General features: G+C 35.2%; 1 protein-coding gene across 2 annotated transcripts in view; it reads left to right on the top strand.

Moving 5' to 3' along the window:
* Positions 1-263: 263 nt before the first annotated feature.
* EYA2 (EYA transcriptional coactivator and phosphatase 2) overlaps positions 264-20,324 on the top strand; it is a 147,366-nt gene continuing 127,305 nt past the window's right edge. For both annotated transcript variants that reach the window (XM_063459451.1, XM_063459449.1), the window contains exon 1: positions 264-593. The gene's annotated coding sequence lies outside the window, so the exon portion shown is untranslated. The remainder of the gene's footprint in view (positions 594-20,324) is intronic.

Here is a 20,324-nt window from a genome sequence, read left to right as displayed (position 1 = left end):
GTTCCACACCAGGGATGTCATGTAAAACAGATAAACATGTGTAAAACAAAACTGGATAGAAAAGAGGTATGATATAAATTATTCTGATCCCTTTTTTTTAGGTCCTAATGCTACAACCACTCTTTGTACAAAAGCAATTGGAAACCTGTCTGTTTGGAATTGAGAAGCTTAGTCAAGCCACCCCTCCCTCCTGTCTCTCCTCTCTCCCACACACCCTCCCTCTCTTCCAAAGCAGTCTGTCCACAGTCTTCTCACAAAGTTGAGTAGAGGGCAGTCAATGCAACAGCACCTGAAGAAGAGGTACACCTAGAACTATTTTTTTAGGTTTTTTTTTACCCCCACTCTGCTCCTCTCCAGTGATGAAACGAAATAAACTTCACAGCTGAGAACAGTCTTTGAACCCACAACTAGGAAGCTGTATAATCTTTAAACTCTCTCCTTCCCTGTTTAATTGTGTGGAACAGGGAAGGCAGACTGCACAGCCTGCTTTTCGAGGTCTCTTTTCACTTTTGAGTTTTTTAGTGACTTGTCCAGCTGCCCAAAAACAGATAGCAGTTGGTTGAAGAAAGTGGAGATCTTCCTTAAAACTGTGGGTAAGTTCTATCCGGTTATTGTTTTGTATTGTGTTTTTTGTTTTTTGTTTTTCCTGTGTGTATGTTTTTTATCACTTGTATTGTTTTCTTTGATGGGGGAATTCTGTGTTGTTGTTGAGTTTCTCTTTAGCTTTTATTTAAAAAAAAAAAAAAAAGTTAAAAATGTTGTGTCCAATAAATCCAATTTTAAGAACAGATCTGATAGCTGTGGGTAAATATATTTCTTAACAAAAAAACTATGTGGGACTTGAAAGTTCTCTTATGCTTTATTTTTTTTAATATAGGAAAAAATATCCTAGGTTTTTTACATATAATGTTGTTATTGTTTTTACCATCGTTTCCATCTATCAATTCAGTAAAATCGATAAATGACACAATTTAATGTCATCCATCTATTCATCCATCCACCCAGCGATGTAGCCTTCTTAATGCCAAAAACATTTCTATAAATGACTAGTAATAAACGTGTTGAAATGGACAGGTTTAAGGTTTATAGGAGGTGTGGCGAAATTAGTAGTAATTATAAAATGTGTTACAGTAATACAGATTTATAGCAAGATGCATCCTCAGACAATTATCGTTTATTAGTTTAATTGAATTTTCTGATGCTATATGAAGATATTCACCTCTTCGTAAAGAAATAAATAAAGCACGTTATTAAAACTCACAATTATTGGGTTATTGGATTTAAGCCGCAAAAATCATATTTATAGCAATAAAATTTAATTTTCATATACCTATTTTATACGTAGTAGATGTGGTGAGATTGTATTTAATTATGTAATTTATTTATGATTATTACACTTCAAAGTCACTAGTTACTGAAAAATGACTTTCTGTGCAATTTTTTTTTTTTTTATATATTTGCCACAATCCTTATTTAATTATATATACTAACAAAATAGACTAACTTGGCAATACATTTAGAAATGATTTGGTTAAATCCCAATTACTATATAAAACTCAATACTAGTTTATATATGTCAGCCAGTTTTGGATAAAACTGTTACGTTTTAATCCACAACAGAGGTTTTTAATAATTTTTAAGTTGGGCTTAAATGAACGAAGGGTAATAAAATAAAAATGTATTACCAGCTGTTCGTAACAGTACTTTTCCTAAAATGATTTACTGTTCTTAAATAGGCATAAGAGTTCGTACAAGATGTTTTTAAACAGTCAACAGAATCTTATAAGGAAGCTATTACTATACCACGTTCATAACTGCTGTATTTCATTCTAAACCCATTAATTTCACAATATCCTTTTGGATTAAATGTAGTTGTTAAACACATGAACTCAATTTGTCCACTAAAGGCACACAAAAGAAAAAAAAACCTTGATGAAACCAAACTTATAAATTCTCATTTATTGGGTAGATAAAATATTATATAATATATTTTTTTTAACGATGTTAAAAATCTGTTATATTGTGCTCTCAAATACACGCACACACACACACACACACACACACACACACATAAACACACATGCACACATAATACAATTTAAAGGGGTCTATGTATTAAACAGTAAGCTATGGCATGCATAGCAGATTTGGGGAAAAAATTACCAAGCTCAGTTAAATAAACATTTTTTTTTCTGTCCAGATTTTTGTATAAAATGTTCAAGTTCTCGAATCTCCAGAACTTGATGGCTAGCAAATTTAACACTATGGTCGAGTGGCTATTTAGTGAACAAACCCTATGGTCAGAAGGCTGTCAGCTTAAATTCATTTAAATCTCCTATCTAGAAGGTAATTTAGAAACACAAAATATAAGACATAACTAGTATAATAGATTCTCATTTAGCCCTATTTAACTGGAAAATTAGGAATATTTCACTGTAAGAGTGCAAAGCACTTTCAGTAAACTACCAATTGACGTTATACACCTGACAGATGTTAAATATATTCATTTATAAATTTTAAATATGTAAACAAATATTTCAGCTTGTAAAGGAGACCACGAAATAAATTAATACTAAGGCATTTGTTATTGAGAGGGTTTTATTATTTAAATAATTATTTACATTTTTTTAAATATACATTTTGCACAAAAAAAATCACAATTGAAAAAAAAATGGTTTATTACTTACTATGTTTTAACGATGCTTTAACCTTACATTCTATATAGTGTCTAAAACAATATATGTAGTACTAAGGCTAACATTGCTGTTATACACGAAATACACTGTTTAGAATTTAAATATGTTTAAGAAATGCAGTCAATCATAATTACCTAATATACTGCAAAAAGTTTAGATATTATATTAAATAATATATTGCATATGTTCAACATTTTTCTATAACCTGGGTCAATTACACATTTTAAATATGAATAATTAATATTTTATTCAATTATTTAAATAATGGATTTGTAACTGTAGATCTGTCACTTTTAGGTGAAAAGATTTATTGTAAAAAATGCCAACACTGTATTACCAAACAAATTTTTATACCCAAGTGTATTGAGAATTAAGGAATAATTATTTTATGATAAAAACTAATGATTAGGTTTTCAAGACTCACCTTTAAAACCTATGAATCACGGTTAATTTTCCTTAAGTGTGACGATAAATTTTTTTACTGCTGAATTATTATTTATTATTAGTTTTCTATTTCACAACGCAACAATAGTGCCATTTAAACATATGTATATATTTTTTAAATTATATGTTTTTTTGCTATTTAAAAAAAAAATTAAAATGTATACATTTTAGAATGATATGCCCTTTCAATCTAAGGTCCATCAGTGACAAACAATGCAGAAAAATAGAGAGGCTCTTGTTTTATAACAGTGCGTTAAGTGCTAAATTTTGGAAGAATAGGTTCTTTGTTAAAAGAGGAAAATGTTGGATGTAGTAAAACAAATGCTTTGATGCTTAAACCAATGCAGAGAAGTCCTGTGGATTTAGCAAATAGTAAGCTGATGACAGAAGTGAATCCTGAGGACAAATGTAAAATTTATCCAGAGTTTACTTGCTCTGGAGAGATGTTGGGTGAAAAAAAAAACAATTGGTCCTAAGAAACAATGGGTTGGGTGTATTTAGAGATCTTAACTCATCTAATGGTGTTTGATCAACACTCTGTTCTAATCAGGTGCAGACAAACCAATGCAATTAGGTGACAAATAACCCGTAGTGACATAGTGGTGACAGTGGTTCCGAAATGTGTCAACACTTGAAAAACTCCACATCTTGGTTAGCGATGACTAATTTTGTAGAAGAGATTGTATACATCGGTAGCGTTAGACTGTCTCTCCTGTGGCAGTTAGAGAATAATGGGAGTTGCAGTCCAACAATTTACTAGGATGGCACAATTTAGTACCCTGGATAGCCAAGCTAAAATAGCCAATCTGTGAATATAACTTAATTGGATCATTTTTCCGAGTCAGCATTTTTTTGCCCAAATTTAGCAATTCCCTTCCCGGTTCACTGCAGTTTGTTGTTTCGAGAATAAGCTACTTGAGAATATAGTTATTGCATTTAGAGCATATAGGGATCTATTACCTAAATAGCAAGCAGCAGGGAACCAACTTGTGAAATTGTATCTAAAATGCTCGAGTGGGTTTAAAATCTCTTAAATTCGATGAGTGGTAGATCTTATTGTAGGTCAGTTATTTTGGCCTGAATTCTGTGAATCAGCTGCCAATCTGCCACAACATGTCGTTTAATGAATATAATTCCCCACAACCACCACCACCACCACCCCACCTGGTGTTTATTACCTTACAGTGAGTTTTATTGAGTACGTAAAGACACATCATTTAAGGTAAAAATACCTGTTGGAATGACATCGCCAACAAAGTTGAACTGAGGATTTTAAAGCTGGTCACTATTCAGTGAATTCCAAGTAAATTTTGCCTTAACAGGTTAGTTCGATAATCAGTGAATTGACATAAAATCTTAGCTCCCTTTTCATAAAAAGTGTAAATATTTTTCCTATTTGGAAATTATGGACAACATTTTATAAATTGATTGATCACTAGAGACAATTCTATGTCAAGTGGATAACGCCAGAACAACCTCTTCTTCAAGTCTGATAAGAAGAGAGCTCATTCGCTAAACTCCAAATTGTAGTGAATTGAAAATCTCATTGACATATTTAGGCTAAAGCTGTGACTATGGCTGTTTTTGAGAATTTTCCAAATCATTTAGAGAATAAACCTCCGAGAGGGTTCCCCTCTATTTTACTTTTAAACATTTACAAAAAAACGCTTATTTATTCTTTACATTTTTTGTTGAGTGAGAAATATAACATGTTTTGAACAATTATTTGAAAAAAAAATTTTTTGCTGTTACATTTATTTAACAGTTATTTTTGTTTAACAGTTTGATTTCTGTTATGGTTGTCATTACAATTTTATTTTAAATAATTTTATTTTATAACACAATCGATTAAGCCAATGTTTTGAAGTTTTACATTTGACATCCCAACAATTTCTTTCCTTTATGACATATTTCAAATGATTCAATCCCACCGCAGCCCAAAGTAGCGTTCTCTGTGTCCCTTTAGCATTTAAGGGATTAATATACGTTTAAATCCATGAATAAATGTTATAGGAATTGTGAAAAATAAAATAGTGTGGTTTAATCCCAGGTGTTCCATCCAAGGAATTAATTGATTCAGTCTACAGTTAGACAATATAGTATAGCAAAGTTAATATTTTACATTTTGAAATACTTTGTATTCAAACTAAAGAACATCTGATATGCAAACTAGCCTAGACACTAATAATGTGAAATTATAGTAATGGTGAACAACATCCTACTTTTATTTCAGTCACAGACTGTAGTGTGTATAATACGAGTCGGACATGTTTACAAATGGCCTATTCAATAAACGTCTAGTATGTGCAATATATATAAACTGGTTGAAGGTTGTGTTTGTGTATGTTACTGATTATAGACCCAAGTGGAATTGTTTTCAGAACACAACTAATAGAGCATATTAGGTCATTTTAACTAGCTGGATCATGACATATAAGATATTTGACACATATATTATATATCATATATATCAATTATATACCACGCCTAATTGAACAATTACTGGATATTTTTTAATGACATTAAAAGTCTTAAACACCAGTAGCTGTGCATAAATGCAACATTTTTGGGATCTTTTCATAAAACAGCGAGATGTTATGGGATGTTAACGTTGAAAGCTGTGTAGGTACCAACATTCGAGTTCCTCTCCCTTTTGTAAGTGTAACTCTTAATATCTGTACTATTGATTAACTCTGTAATATAACGCGTAAAGTTGCTAATTCTGGCTCTGTTTATAAGATAAAGTTTGAGGTTCAAAGTAAGCCTGGAAAGTCCAATTCTAGTTCATGCAATCTGCGAGGTAGTCTGTCTGTCCATCTTCCAAGGCCAACAAAATGAAGACATTTCAGACAGCAGTTGGTTTACCTAACTGGCTAACTGTTTGGAAAACGAACTGGCACCTCCAAAAATAGGCGTACTGAGAGATTTTCCTATGGCTTCCATGACAAAATATCTTTTTTTTTTTTTTTTTTAAATGTATTACTATTTCACTTATTACACAATTATTTTCAAAGTAATTATAAGGAATTATAAATGGGTTCTCTGCCACTCAGCCATTTTATTCTGCATTTGAGTGACTGAGCCAAAGGCCTAGTTCTAGAATCAACCATTGCAGTATTATTTAGATCTGTTTCATGCTTTGAGATACAAGAAGAAGTTGATTTGATAAAACTCAGGACTCAAACCGTTTTAGGAAAACCAATATTCTATTTTCCAGGCGCTTTATTTTTAAGCTGATGAAAGTTTCCCATAAAATATTATAAGATATATCCATACATTAAAAAAATCACCTCAATGTGCCACTTACTTTTGTTTGTAATTGTTTGTTTTTGTAACCATTGTAGATACTGTTAAAAAAATTAATTAATTGTGTTATTGTACGAGCAGCCATGTTCTCTTGGAAGAGTACTGGAGTTCCAAGTGTACCAACACGAGTTCTAGAACAGTTGCACTTTACTGCTGTTGCAAAAACAGGCAGCCATTTTCACCACACATTCAGGATTGTGTGTTAGTTTATTGCAACCTGAAGCTGACAGGAAGACATTACATCTTAACAAGGTGGGGGGCTGGGGAGATAAGCAATTGGGTTGAGGTGGTGTTTTGAAAAAAAAAAAGCAAAGAGGATTTCAATTAGTCATTTCACATATCAGGGCAGTCAAAGTATAATTTTTCAACCGAATGTTGAATAATAATTGCCTTTAAATTGCATTATATGGGAAAAGGGGGAGGGGTGAGAGGAATAACATTGTATGCTCCAAGCCGGTAGACAGTGGTATAACACAAAGATTTGGGATAGTCAGATTGGAAGCCCTTTTATCGTAAATAATGTGAGTTTTTCCCCAAATATTTGCTGCTTCTAATGGACGTACATATATATGCATTGTATTGTCAAATACAGTAAATGTATATAAATAATTGAGAAAACATAAGTAAGTTGTAAACTCTAATTATCTTTTTGACTCTGGCCCTAAGAAAATTGGCAATAGCCATTTGTTGGCAAATTAAAAATGCAGTTATTTCCTCTTGATATGAATTATAAACGCAGTGTTTTTTCACGGTTTGCAATGCGTTGGGTGTAATCGGAATTAATGCAGGATCTCTCTATAGCATGCCCTCGTTTCCACATTAGAATCTTATGTATATATATATATATATAAATATATATTCCTGTATTATTATGTATTATATCTGTAATATGTGTATATATAGATATATATACTCACATAAACAAAATAACACACAAGTAGCTACATGTAGACATGAATTGAAATGTAAGCATATGTAAGCATTTTTGAACAAAGTAGTAGCGAGAATTTAAATTGGAAGCTATCTTGATATTTATCCTGAAGTTGTGGACTGGCAATGGAGCATGATTTGAATTACACCATTTGAAGAAAACTGTTTTTAAATAATCTTACATCTCAATTTTGAAGGAGATATAATGCTAATTCGGGAAATATTTTAATTTATTTTTTTCATTTCACGTTAAACTGTATTCTGTTGCTGGACTATTTTGGAAAGATAAATGGACGGACAGACAGGCAGACAGACAGACAGACACATAGATAAATAGACAGACAGAGAGATAGATTAAATAGACAGACGGACAGACAGAATGACAGACAGGCAGACAGATAGATAATGGATAGATAGATAGATAATGGATAGAGAGATGGATAGATAGATAGATAGATAGATAGATAGATAGATAATGGATAAAGAGATGGATAGATAGATAGATAGATAGATAGATAGATAGATAGATAATGGACAGAGAGATGGATAGATAGATGGATGGATAGATGGATGGATAGATAGATGGATATGTAATGGATAGATAGATAGATAGATAATGGATAGATGGATATATAGATAGATAGATAGATAATGGATAGATAGATGGATAGATAGATGGATAGATAGAACAATATAAATAGCCCTTTAACAGTGTTATATTGTAACTATCTGACGTACGGAATTAGTGCAAAAACAAACCTATAAAATGTACAAAAAGCCTTGAATTCTCCTGGAAAGTTGACAGTAACTGGGATTAATGTTCTATCTTTTGCTCCAAACACGTTCTAGCTGTACCGATGGGTTTGTTCCTCTAATGTTAACCGGTGTGGGGGAGGAGGATTTAATTCAGAAATCTGATGACTTGCTCAAGGTTTTGCTGGCTCCATATGGCAATCGAGTGGTTAAACAGGAGAATCCTGGCTAATGAGTACACCTGCTGTTTATGTAATATTCGCTAATTTAGTTATAATGCTATCATAACATTCAATGTCCCTTCCCCCACTGCCTAGACATCTGTCATTGTTCATTCCTTCCGCGTTAGAATCAATTACTTTGGAAGCATACCATGTGCGCATTATCAGTTTATTGGGATATTTTCTGATCATCACCTGTTTTTGCGGGCAGCATAAATTCTTCATCCTTTTGGTCACATGACCCGATAAAACCTCAGTGTCAAGTAATTAAATTTAAACACCTGAATTTTTCATGCTGTCAGGCTCTGTATTTTAAGTACTCACATTATATAATATTAATTCAAATTATTGATATTGTCTATGATTAATTCTTGTTACGTAGCATTCTTGTATGAGATGTCATCTGTGATAAATGAATTGAATTTGATTTGACATCATACCACCAGAGGCCATTATACATATACTGCCCAAGAGCGCAAAGAAGGGATTTGTGTTGCGCAAAATCGTGTTGATCCGGCAACCAATGTGGGTAGTTCATTAGTAAAATGATCTGACAATGTATAACTATCATGCTCATATTTTTATTCACATGGGCCATGTGATGTTAGAGATGTATTAACATCTTGTTATTTGGATTTTAAATGGAAAACATACCAGCCATTTTGGAAAAATGGTTGTGTTAACCACCATTTTTCCAAAATGGCTGGTGTGTTTTACATTTTACAATTGTATTCGGCAGTTTAGATGCTGTGAACTACATCTCCCATGATGCTTATTCAGCCGTAATGTTGGCAAAGCATCAGGGGAGATGTAGTCCATGACATCTATAGTGCTGAAATATGACATAAATGTTGTTTTTTGTCCTGTAGGTTCTATAAATAAAAAAGCCAACCTAAAAAATCTATAATTTAATATCTAGAAGTGTGAAATATCATCACCTTAGTTCTGATGTGAATGTACGCAAATTCCAAATACTATATGTCTGCTAAAAGCTTTCACATCAGATTGGTATCTTCCAATTAAAGGGACAGGTCATTTAATTCAGCTATACCATCTCTGGTAGGGGTGCAGGCTATGCATAGAACTTCTGCTACTAATCTACATTCCTCTTAATCCAAGTCTTATATTTACTAAGAGTTTAGACAAAAAAACTGAGCTGGATCATTTTTCCTATTTGGCAATCACATCCGACATTTTGCATCTCGAATGTCCGGACGTCACAATGTGCTGTTTAATAAATGTAGCACTTGGATTTTGAGTAATGTCGGTCAACAGAGTGCATTTTTAGAGATGTATTTTCCCATTAGGGAAATGAGCGATTTAATTTTATTATTCTCACGCTACCTTGGTGCATTTTGTTTTCTTTTTAAACTAGGAGTCTATTTGTATCCATGGCTACCTTTATCCTAATTCAGTTGTCAAACATTCAAATCATTGTTATAATTGGCTGTTATTATCCTTCAATCTTGATGGTACAATAGATACGACTGGAGTAAAGTGCAAGTTCACTACAAAAGGATTAGCAAAGAAAAGGAAAGAAAAAGAAAAGAAAAAACTAAAATTCACACTTTTAATAATCTTTAAAAAAAGATTTCAAAAAGAGTACAATTATTTGGGTTTCAAATAATGCATTTATAACTATCTGTTATCTAAACTCAGTGCAAAGTTTTTTCAAAAGGTTTTGCCAGGTGTGTTAATGTTGCCATGAAGATTATCATCTGGGAGGTTTCGGACAAGGTACCAAAAATGTCAACATAAACTATGATCATCGCAAAATTTTGTTTAAATCTTCTAAACACCAATGGTCTCCAATCCAAAGAAAAAGACTAGAAGTCCAACTGAAGAAGACCTGATAGACAAAGATGCTGAAGACGAAGAGAATAAAATAAGTGTTTAGAATTTATCTGATTGTGATATTAGCAAAAATGAAATGCAGCTATTGAAGAAAGGTTTGAAATTTGCCCCACGTTTATCAGAAAATGAACCGTTAACAGATATTTCCTGGAGAGCACACATACTCAACAGGAAATTAGTGACCAAGACAGCCATACGGATTTGCATCATAAATCAATGTTTTATCCACAACATGCAAAGCAACTCCATTAAGATTTTTGGAAAGTCAATCGAAAAAGATTTAAGATCCCTTGAATTAAGTAAAAAAGGAAAAGACAATTTAATGATTATGGAATTCGAAATCCTCAGGGATTTGCTGAAAGATGACAAGATCATTATTAGGGCGGTTGGTCATCAGGACTCTAATAGACTACAAAATGGAAAATAGAAGACTTCTTAATGATACGGAAACATATACATAATTTTGAAAGAAAATCCTTGTTAATAGTATATGGAAGAACTTACTGTATTATTGGAAGATGGTCATATATAGAGGTATCCCGAATAAAAGAGAGTATGACTATATCCTTTGTAAACATCCAAGAACATTGGTATTCTACCATTTACCAAAATTACATAAGAGATTACCCAGCCACCCTGAGAGACCTATTATTTCTAGCATACACTCTCTCACATCCAATTTTTCTGAATACAGGTATACGTTTTTTACAGGCACATGTGGCCAAATTGAAATCATATTTAAGAGATACCACTCAGGACATTAAGATTGTACTGAAAGGAAGAATATGTTCGAGTCGTGGCAATTTACTCCGATTTAAAGAATGAACAGATTGATTTCTTGGTGAAATGTGTGGCATTTTTCTGCCATAACTTTTTTGGGCTAACGGTCAATTTTATCTCCAAGTAGAAGGCACGGCCATGGAAACTAGGTTTGCACCAAGCTACCATAACCTCTTCATGGATAAATGGGAGGATGAATTCATCTGGGGAGATTCCCCCATTGGTGCAAATCTGGTCCTATGGGGGAGATACATCGACGACTGTCATTTTATTTAGAAAGGGGATGTTTAAAAGCTGGAATATTTTAAAGACTTTATTAACGATAATCCATATCATTTATTATTTACTTTTAATCATTTAAAAGAACAAATAGAATTTCTTCTTAACCAGTTTTTGAGCGGTGTTTAGTGGATAACCCCTTTCTTTCCCTTAATTCTTTAAAAAGAGGATTTTCTTCCCCTTTTTGTTGTGTTTCTTACATACCTGCAAATGTTCCCTGCCCACCTTCTGAGACAGACATGGTTAGGGATCCTAGCAGACTGCACAGTGCACTGCACAAGGAGCGGGTTCCCAATGAAAGGGGCAGGTCTGTCCAAAAAAAGGGGCAGGTCCACATGTCAAAGGGCTGTGCCATTTCCTAAAAAGGATGACCAGTCTGCCTTCAAGGTAGACAATGCATGGAGCACAGCAGAAATTCTGTTGCGCATGGTCATAGTGCCCAGTCCCCTCCTGCATTTTGAAGTCTGCTGCCCTATTTTTTCTGGGACAGTACCAAAATATTCCAGATTGTTGGCACCCATGACAACACAATTTCTGTGTGTGATATTTGTACCTAAGGCACGTGTCATTCTGCCAGATTTCAGGACCTGGCCAGTTGGAGAACGTATTGATATTTTGTAGGAAACTATATTAATTGTGCTTGTTGAGTCGTTGTTTTTTTTTTGTGCTACTTTGGTGGTTTGAAAAATATTTGACCAATGACGTTTTATTTTAAGGGGAGAAACTGTGATTTGGAAAATGTATTCTTGCAGCTCAGTCACTCAGTGTTTTTATTTACCATGTTGGATAAAATATAACTTGCTTTGCACTTACTGTCAATTTATTTTCTTGGAAAAACAGCGTTCTGGCCCATATTTACAATTCAGAAGGCAACGACCACAAAAATTTGTTTTTTTGGCCCTATAAAGAGTTAAAGGATAAAAAACCAGAACAGCCGCTCTCTTGCTCTCTCCCAGCGGGTTTCATATTATTTTCTAAAAAAAAAAAGAAAAGAAAAAAAAAGAAACGCGATATCCGAGACAGGCTTCCCTTTTTTTGCTTTTTTTGTGTGAGTGGAAATTTTACTGCGTTCATTTTTACAGGAGCTCCGGTGACCTTTTGTTCTGCACAGATACTGACCAATGCGAGCCGGCAATAGTTAAAGTTTATTATGTACACGGTTCAATTTAGGAGTTTCTTTCTGATAACAGCTGAAATATTACACGGCAATGTTTTTTTTTAGATTTTTACCAGATCATGTCTTATGAGCTGACGTTATATAGTCAGGGTTATTTACCAAAGTAAGAATTCTAAGTAAATTTCAATTTTAGCACCTTTAACAACCTCAAATTTAAAATCCACTTTGAATTCCCACTTAGTATTTGACCTTGTATTTGCATAAGAGAACACCAACCAAAATGAGCATTTGACACATTTTATTTTTTTTTTACTTCAGTTAAATAGGATAACCAAACGAGGGCTTCTAAAATCAAGCTGATTGTGTCTAATCCCGGCAATGGCATATTAAATTTTTTAAAAGTACATTTTGGAGATAATTATATCTATTTTAAAAAATTTAAAAATTGAGTTTCTGGTTCACAAAATATTTTTCTTTCTTGGTTGCACAGTTCTGATATACCATATACACATACATATGCTTCCATGTACATACACACAGATATACACACATACACACGTGCCTACATTTATATACACATATGCACATATTACCTATGGCTTTATGTATGTGAGAGTAATCGATATCTGCTGCTGACAGTTGCGTTATATTTTTATAATGACAAGTCCAGTAAATTATCATTTGGAGCTATCTTTAACTTGTAATTTACTACACGATAAAAACAAGCAGACCACCAAAAAAATTAAATAAAAAACAGGTGGTGAATGCAATGCATTATAAATTAGATAATTAACCACATATTTCTAAAGCTGAAAAAAATATGCTGAATATTTCTAGAGCTTAGCCTACATAATTCTTTAATGCTTGCGGATGGGAATTTCTGATATTAGATTGAAATTAGATATCCAATTTTTCACAGATGAAAAAAAAAAAAAAAAAAATAATCACTCCACAATTGTAAAAAAATCATTCTCTCAAACAATCTCTGAGAAAAAAAAAATATTCTTGTTGGAAGCTATAAATGTAATACCAAAATAAAAGATATATTTCAAGATACAATAAATAGGAAATTGTTATTAAAGTGTAATTAAAAAGAACCTAAAAACGTGTTTAACTCTCTGGGAACCAAGAATTTATTTTGATGCCCTGTGTATGTATATATTACAAAGCTCACCGTATTTATAAAATGTTAACAAACATGATGAAAATTGAATAAAACACAATTTTCTGATGTTTTGCTTATGACAATATATAAACAAAAAATACAGGTTAAGAGTAATATCACCGAAGAGATTTATTTGTTGTGATTTTTACAGTATTTACCTAAGTCTCTCTGTCAATCACAAACACAGGCAGTTCAGAATGCTGTGGTCACCTAAATGATCTGCGCATGCACAGAATTCTGATTCCTACTGACCATTTTTGGGGGGACATTCCCATAAGGCAATGGGGTTTAAAACCTGTTACAAATGAGAAGTTTGTGTGCTTTGTAGATTAATAAAATATTTTGTACACACTTATTGTTTTTAAGAAATTGCAAAGGGAGATGTTGTTGAATAGAACTGTGGATTTAAGAATTAATGAAAGGGTTAATTATGTGCAAATATGTATCTGTACAGAACAGGATATCTTATGGCATCACTTGAGTTTGGATTTATATGATTACAGAAACTTCTCATGATTGATTACTTGTAAATTGTGTAATTACATTTTTGGGTAGGATTGCTTACAATGTATAGATGAGGTAAGCTGTGCCTTGGGGGACAGTCCAAATTTCTAGCAACATATAGAGACATTGATACAGATTATCGGCCTTGAAATACATCCCTCTAAATCAGTGGTAGTCAACCTTTTTCTAACTACCGCCCACTAATGCATCTTTTTGGTTGAAAAAATTTCCTTACCGCCCACCAGTTTTCGCGCAAGTGCGGAATATTTTTTTCGAAAGGAGGGTGTTTTAAAAAAAATAAATGTACGTACATTTATCTTTTTATTTGCAATTAATGCATGTTTATAATGTTTTTAACTTTATAAAAAGTTTAATGAGAAAACAATAAAGTAAATTGAAATTACCTTTACTAGTGATTAATGAGATCCTTGAGGTTGTAAGGAACAAACGAAGGTCTCCTCTTTCGGTGATATTCAGACGACTTCTCTGTTTGCGCATAATATGATTTCTCATCTGTGCGTCAGCTCCCCTCTTCTCCCTCCTCAATTCCCCTCCCCACCTTTTTTCCCCCTTTTTTTTAACCTTCCTTATAGCAATGCCCAGTAGGAAGGCTGAGCTAGGTATCCCACTATAACAGACTGGCACACATACATACAGACACACATACAGACAGACAGGCACACACACACACACACACACACACAAAGACATACATACAAAGACACATACACATACAGACAGACACAAGAAACAGACACACATACATACACACATATATACAGACAGACACACACACGACACATACATACACACATATATACAGACAGACACACACACACGACACATACAAAGACATACATACAAAGACACACACACACAAAGACATACATATAAAGACACACACACACACAAGACATACATACAAAGACACACACACACAAGACATACATACAAAGACACACACACACACACAAGACATACATACAAAGACACACACACACACACAAAACATACATACAAACACACACACACACACAAAACATACATACAAACACACACACAAGACATGCATACAAAGACACACACACAACATACATACAAAGACAAGACACACATATATACAGACATACACACAGACACAAACAAGACATACATACAAAGACAAGACACATGTATACAGACATACACACACACACACACACACAAGACACATACATAAGACACACACAGGACATACATACAAAGACAAGACACACATATATACAGACATACACACACACACAAGACACATACATAAGACACACATACAGACACACACACAAGACATACATACAAACACAAGACACATGTATACAGACATACACACAAGACACATACATAAGACACACACAAGACATACATACAGAGACAAGACACACATATATACAGACATACACACACACATAAGACACACACAAGACATACATACAAAGACAAGACACATGTATACAGACATACACACACAAGACACTTACATAAGACACACACAAGACATACATACAAAGACACATACACAAACAAACACACATTATATTTAAGTCACCCTCCTGTTTCCTACCTTTAAGGTGCAGGAGGGTGACTTTCCCTGGGGTCCAGTGGTGGCTCAGGTGCATGGGAGTCAGAGTTCCAACTCTGACTCCCTCCTCCTCCTTCCTCCCGCGCGGCTCTCTGTATGCTGGGAGGAGTGACCGGGGAATCACTTCCTCCCAGCAGATTTGATGTCATCACAGGGGGCCCGGTCGCGCTGTTAAAGCGCCCAGCGCTGACCGGGCCCCCTCACAATCCACATCCATCGGGTGGCCCTGACAGCATGGGCCACCCGATGGACCCCTCCATATGCGGCCCCGGCGGTTTGCCGCCGGGGCCGCAAGTGGTGATGGCGGTACCCAGTCACAGTGGTACCGCCGGCTCGCGCCCGCCCGCCTGCCCAATTTATAAAAAAAAAAATTGAAAATCCCTACCGCCCACCTGGAATCCTGAAACGCCCACTAGTGGGCGGTAGGGACCAGGTTGACGACCCATGCTCTAAATATTCTACAATGTGAACCTCTTTGTTGCGGGAATCGTTTTCAATGATTTATTTGAAAACGTTTTACCAGAAAGAATAGATTCTGATTTTTTTATAATTTTCAGATATGCCCCTGGCGGCATTAATATTTTAACACAGGACAGTGCCTAGCTAAACCATACAAAACAAATACCCAGACATTAACAGTTATTGCAGTTGTGGTTTGGTTGTAGAGCCAGAGTGGAGGATTGTTTTAAATATTTGACTGGACTGGGAATTAATTCAGCAGAGTCATTGGCCCTGGTACTCTACATATAGGTGGAGTGATCAGAACATATAATAGGTCGATGATTGTGGACCCCTTATCCACGTTGTAGGGGGAGGAAATAGATGGAAAGGAGTTTCACAATTTCTCCTTTGGTGGTAGCTGTATATAAGTGGACACTCTGGTGCATACATTGGGGATTGGGGGCCTCTACCTAGTAATGGGGCTTGGGGATCCCCTCAGATATTACTTTGTAGCCCTCCTTACCACTACTCATGATAAAGAGGGACAGGAATGAAGCCTTGCATGTTAGTAGGGTTCTCGCGGACTACAGCTCCTTTTTATTTAACTGCTTAATGATGCCAATGGGTCATTTTTTAAATCAGTACATTTGATGCTGCTCCATGGCAGACAGCTGTTCTACATAAAATCCATTCAGCATCTAGAAAGCTATCACACTCAGTCCAAGACCCTATAAACTGCTTCATTGAATGCCGAGTCAAGTCAGTAATTGTTCCGGTATTTAACTTAGAGCATAAAATAAAAAGGTTCTAGCCAGAAACAACTTTTCTTTAGCCAAATTACTCGTAATTTATTAAATGGTTTTCTTAAGTTGGAAGAAAATTGGACACACGAATGTAGAAATGGACTGTTGGTTTTAGGTCTTTGGAGCTGGACTCCGGTGCTACTGGAGCGTTCGAGAGCTAGAGTAGGGCTCTTAAGAGTTCTGAAAAATAAATTTTAAATAATTACTGCTACCATGCCTCATATGCACTGCCTGCTTTAGAGCTCCTTCCATCTTTGCTCCATTAGTTCCTGGTTTGAGAATTTATAAAAATGTATCTCTCTATGTATCTCTCTAGTCTATGTTGTCCTCTATCTTCAACATGACTTGTTTGCCCAACATCCTTTAAGGGCAATCCCAACTTTTGTACTCCCATCCCTGCCCTTCAAATGTAATTTTTTTAGAGGGGAAAGGGAGGTAAGGATATGTTCTCAGTAGGTATTGGTTGGTTGTATAAAATACTTTTGTAGAAATAGCATCTGTGTTCTGTCCGAGTAACCTGTGGAAACTCCCCTAACAATTTGCAACATTCTACTAACTTGATTTTGGAAGTATTCCAGATTGTATACATAACATACAGATTTAGTCACTAAACCTTGAGTTGGCTTGAATGAAATTAGAGATTATAATCCATTTATTATAACTTCCAAGTACTGAACCAAAAAAAAACCTCTCAGGCAAACTGGTGGTCCAAAATCGTAACTTGTAGCTGATGGGTCCCCAAAGTAGTTAAACTTAAAGGGACACTCCATCCAACTAAAGCATTTCAGCTTGCTGAAATGTTTTATGTTTGAAGAGAATGTCCTCTTTTTTTTTTCATTTTACAAAAAGTACAAGTCTCGATAGAAATTGGCATTATTATAAATAAACCTGGTTAAGCCCCCCCAAGCTGTCAATCAGACAACAGGTCCTATTACTTCCTGGTTTGGTCAGCTCAGTGGAGTTAAACTCAAGAGGCAGCAATTGCTCAGAGCACCAGGCTTGCAAATACTGCTCATTCAGTTGCATTGGGAAGCCTGTGATTGGACAGAAAGTCTTGGCGGGGTTAGAAGGGGAGGGCTTGCAAGGACTGCAGATAGGAGATCTGCAGCTTTTGCAAGTTGTTTTAGATATATCCCCAATGGAATAAAATGAAATGCATGCATGTTATTATTGGGGTTATAGCTACTAAACAGAGATTTTTATTTTTGCATTTGAGCAGTGGAGTGTCCTTTTTAAGGGTTACGTCAACCATTATGAAAACCACAGCTTGCTGTAGTGGTTATAATATCAGGAGTACCCAGGCACCTTTCCCTGGTATTGGGGCAGGTAACGGCTTGCCCTCGTACCTGATTGCCCAACAGCTGTTGAAGGTCCTCTGTAGGCACGTTTACAACATCCAGCTTCTGCAAAGATAAATGTTTTCTCTCCAATGTTCCATGGCAGAACTTCTATTGGGTGAAAGAGATTGTTATATTTAGTGGCGGTGTACATCATAATTTCACCATATAATGAAGAGTCATAGTGTAAATTGCTTAAAGCATTCTTGGCATTTCTATATACCTTTGATGACGGTGGCTTGTGCTCCCATACAAATACAACAGTTTGGGTTTATGTTTTAACAAGTTACTGGAAGAACAGATGGCTTTTGTTTTGCGGACTGAAAGATTGCCTCTACACTTTTTGATATAAAATCTGGTCTGGTGTCTAGAGGTTCTGCAAATATGTATCTTCATAACTGAAATGTAATTTATTACAAGAACAATGCATCTTACTTACACCAACTGATTTCTAAACACATTTATTGTAGTTTAAAGACACATTACTGGGAGTATTATTGCTGTGGAGCTCTGTTATACACTCAGACACATTACTGGGAGTATTATTGCTGTGGAGCTCTGTTATACACTCAGACACATTACTGGGAGTATTATTGCTGTGGGGCTCTGTTATACTCTCAGACACATTACTGGGGGTATTATTGCTGTGGAGCTCTGTTATACACTCAGACACATTACTGGGAGTATTATTGCTGTGGGGCTCTGTTATACTCTCAGACACATTACTGGGAGTATATTGCTGTGGAGCTCTGTTATACACTCAGACACATTACTGGGAGTATTATTGCTGTGGAGCTCTGTTATACACTCAGACACATTACTGGGAGTATTATTGCTGTGGAGCTCTGTTATACACTCAGACATATTACTGGGAGTATTATTGCTGTGGAGCTCTGTTATACACTCAGACACATTACTGGGAGTATTATTGCTGTGGAGCTCTGTTATACACTCAGACACATTACTGGGAGTATTATTGCTGTGGAGCTCTGTTATACACTCAGACACATTACTGGGAGTATTATTGATGTGGAGCTCTGTTATAAACTCAGACACATTACTGGGAGTATTATTGCTGTGGAGCTATGTTATATACTCAGTCACATTACTGGGAGTATTATTGTTGTGGAGCTCTGTTATACACTCAGACACATTACTGGGAGTATTATTGCTGTGGGGCTCTGTTATACACTCAGACACATTACTGGGAGTATTATTGCTGTGGAGCTCTGTTATACACTCAGACACATTACTGGGAGTATTATTGCTGTGGAGCTCTGTTATACACTCAGACACACCAACAAAATGGAGCGCCTAAAAAAGTGGGACATTAAGATAGAAAACAGAGACAGAGGGAATGTGCCCAAAATAGGGACTTTCCTTCATAAATAGGGACACTTAGGAGGTATGTATGGTCTTCACGTACTGACATGCAAGCGGGACATCCGGGGAATGATCCTGCAAGTCAGGACAGTCACTCTGGACCCAGGACAGATGTAAAGCATGCATGATTATATATGTATAAAAATGCACAATGGAACCAGGAAAACAGAACCCAATTAAAGCAGCAATATTATAATTTTAAAAAGAAAGCATTCCTTCGTTTTAAAAAAAAAAAAAAACAACCAACAACCAAGCTTTTGGCGGCGTCCCTGGCTGTCATAATCAAAAGAAAGAGCACACTTTGTCTTTGATGTTCTTCTCTTTGATGACCGTGACCTTTGGTGACTTCTCCAAGTCCTTCTTCTCTAGAGACTCCACTGTCAACTGGAGCCGTTTAGAGTATGGATTTCCCTGCTGTCTGTTACAGATCATCATGCATGCTTTGCACAGAGCAACGATAACAAAAAGAAAAAGGAAAATTGTATCCTATTCATTTACAATATGTCGAAAAGTTACACAGCAGATAAAGCCGTATTAGAGACGCCGTACTTAAAGGGACATTCTAGGCTGGTGACAACTCCTGTTTTGATGAATTATTCAGATATCACATTAGTAAATTTAAAAAAAAAAAGTAAAATATGGGAATATAATAATTTGAGGTGTGAATCTGAAAGTTCTGCTTAGATCAGGAAGTGT

This window comes from Pelobates fuscus, chromosome 6, assembly GCF_036172605.1.
Source record: "Pelobates fuscus isolate aPelFus1 chromosome 6, aPelFus1.pri, whole genome shotgun sequence".
Classification (NCBI taxonomy): domain Eukaryota; kingdom Metazoa; phylum Chordata; class Amphibia; order Anura; family Pelobatidae; genus Pelobates; species Pelobates fuscus.
This window is presented reverse-complemented; position numbering and strand designations above follow the sequence as displayed.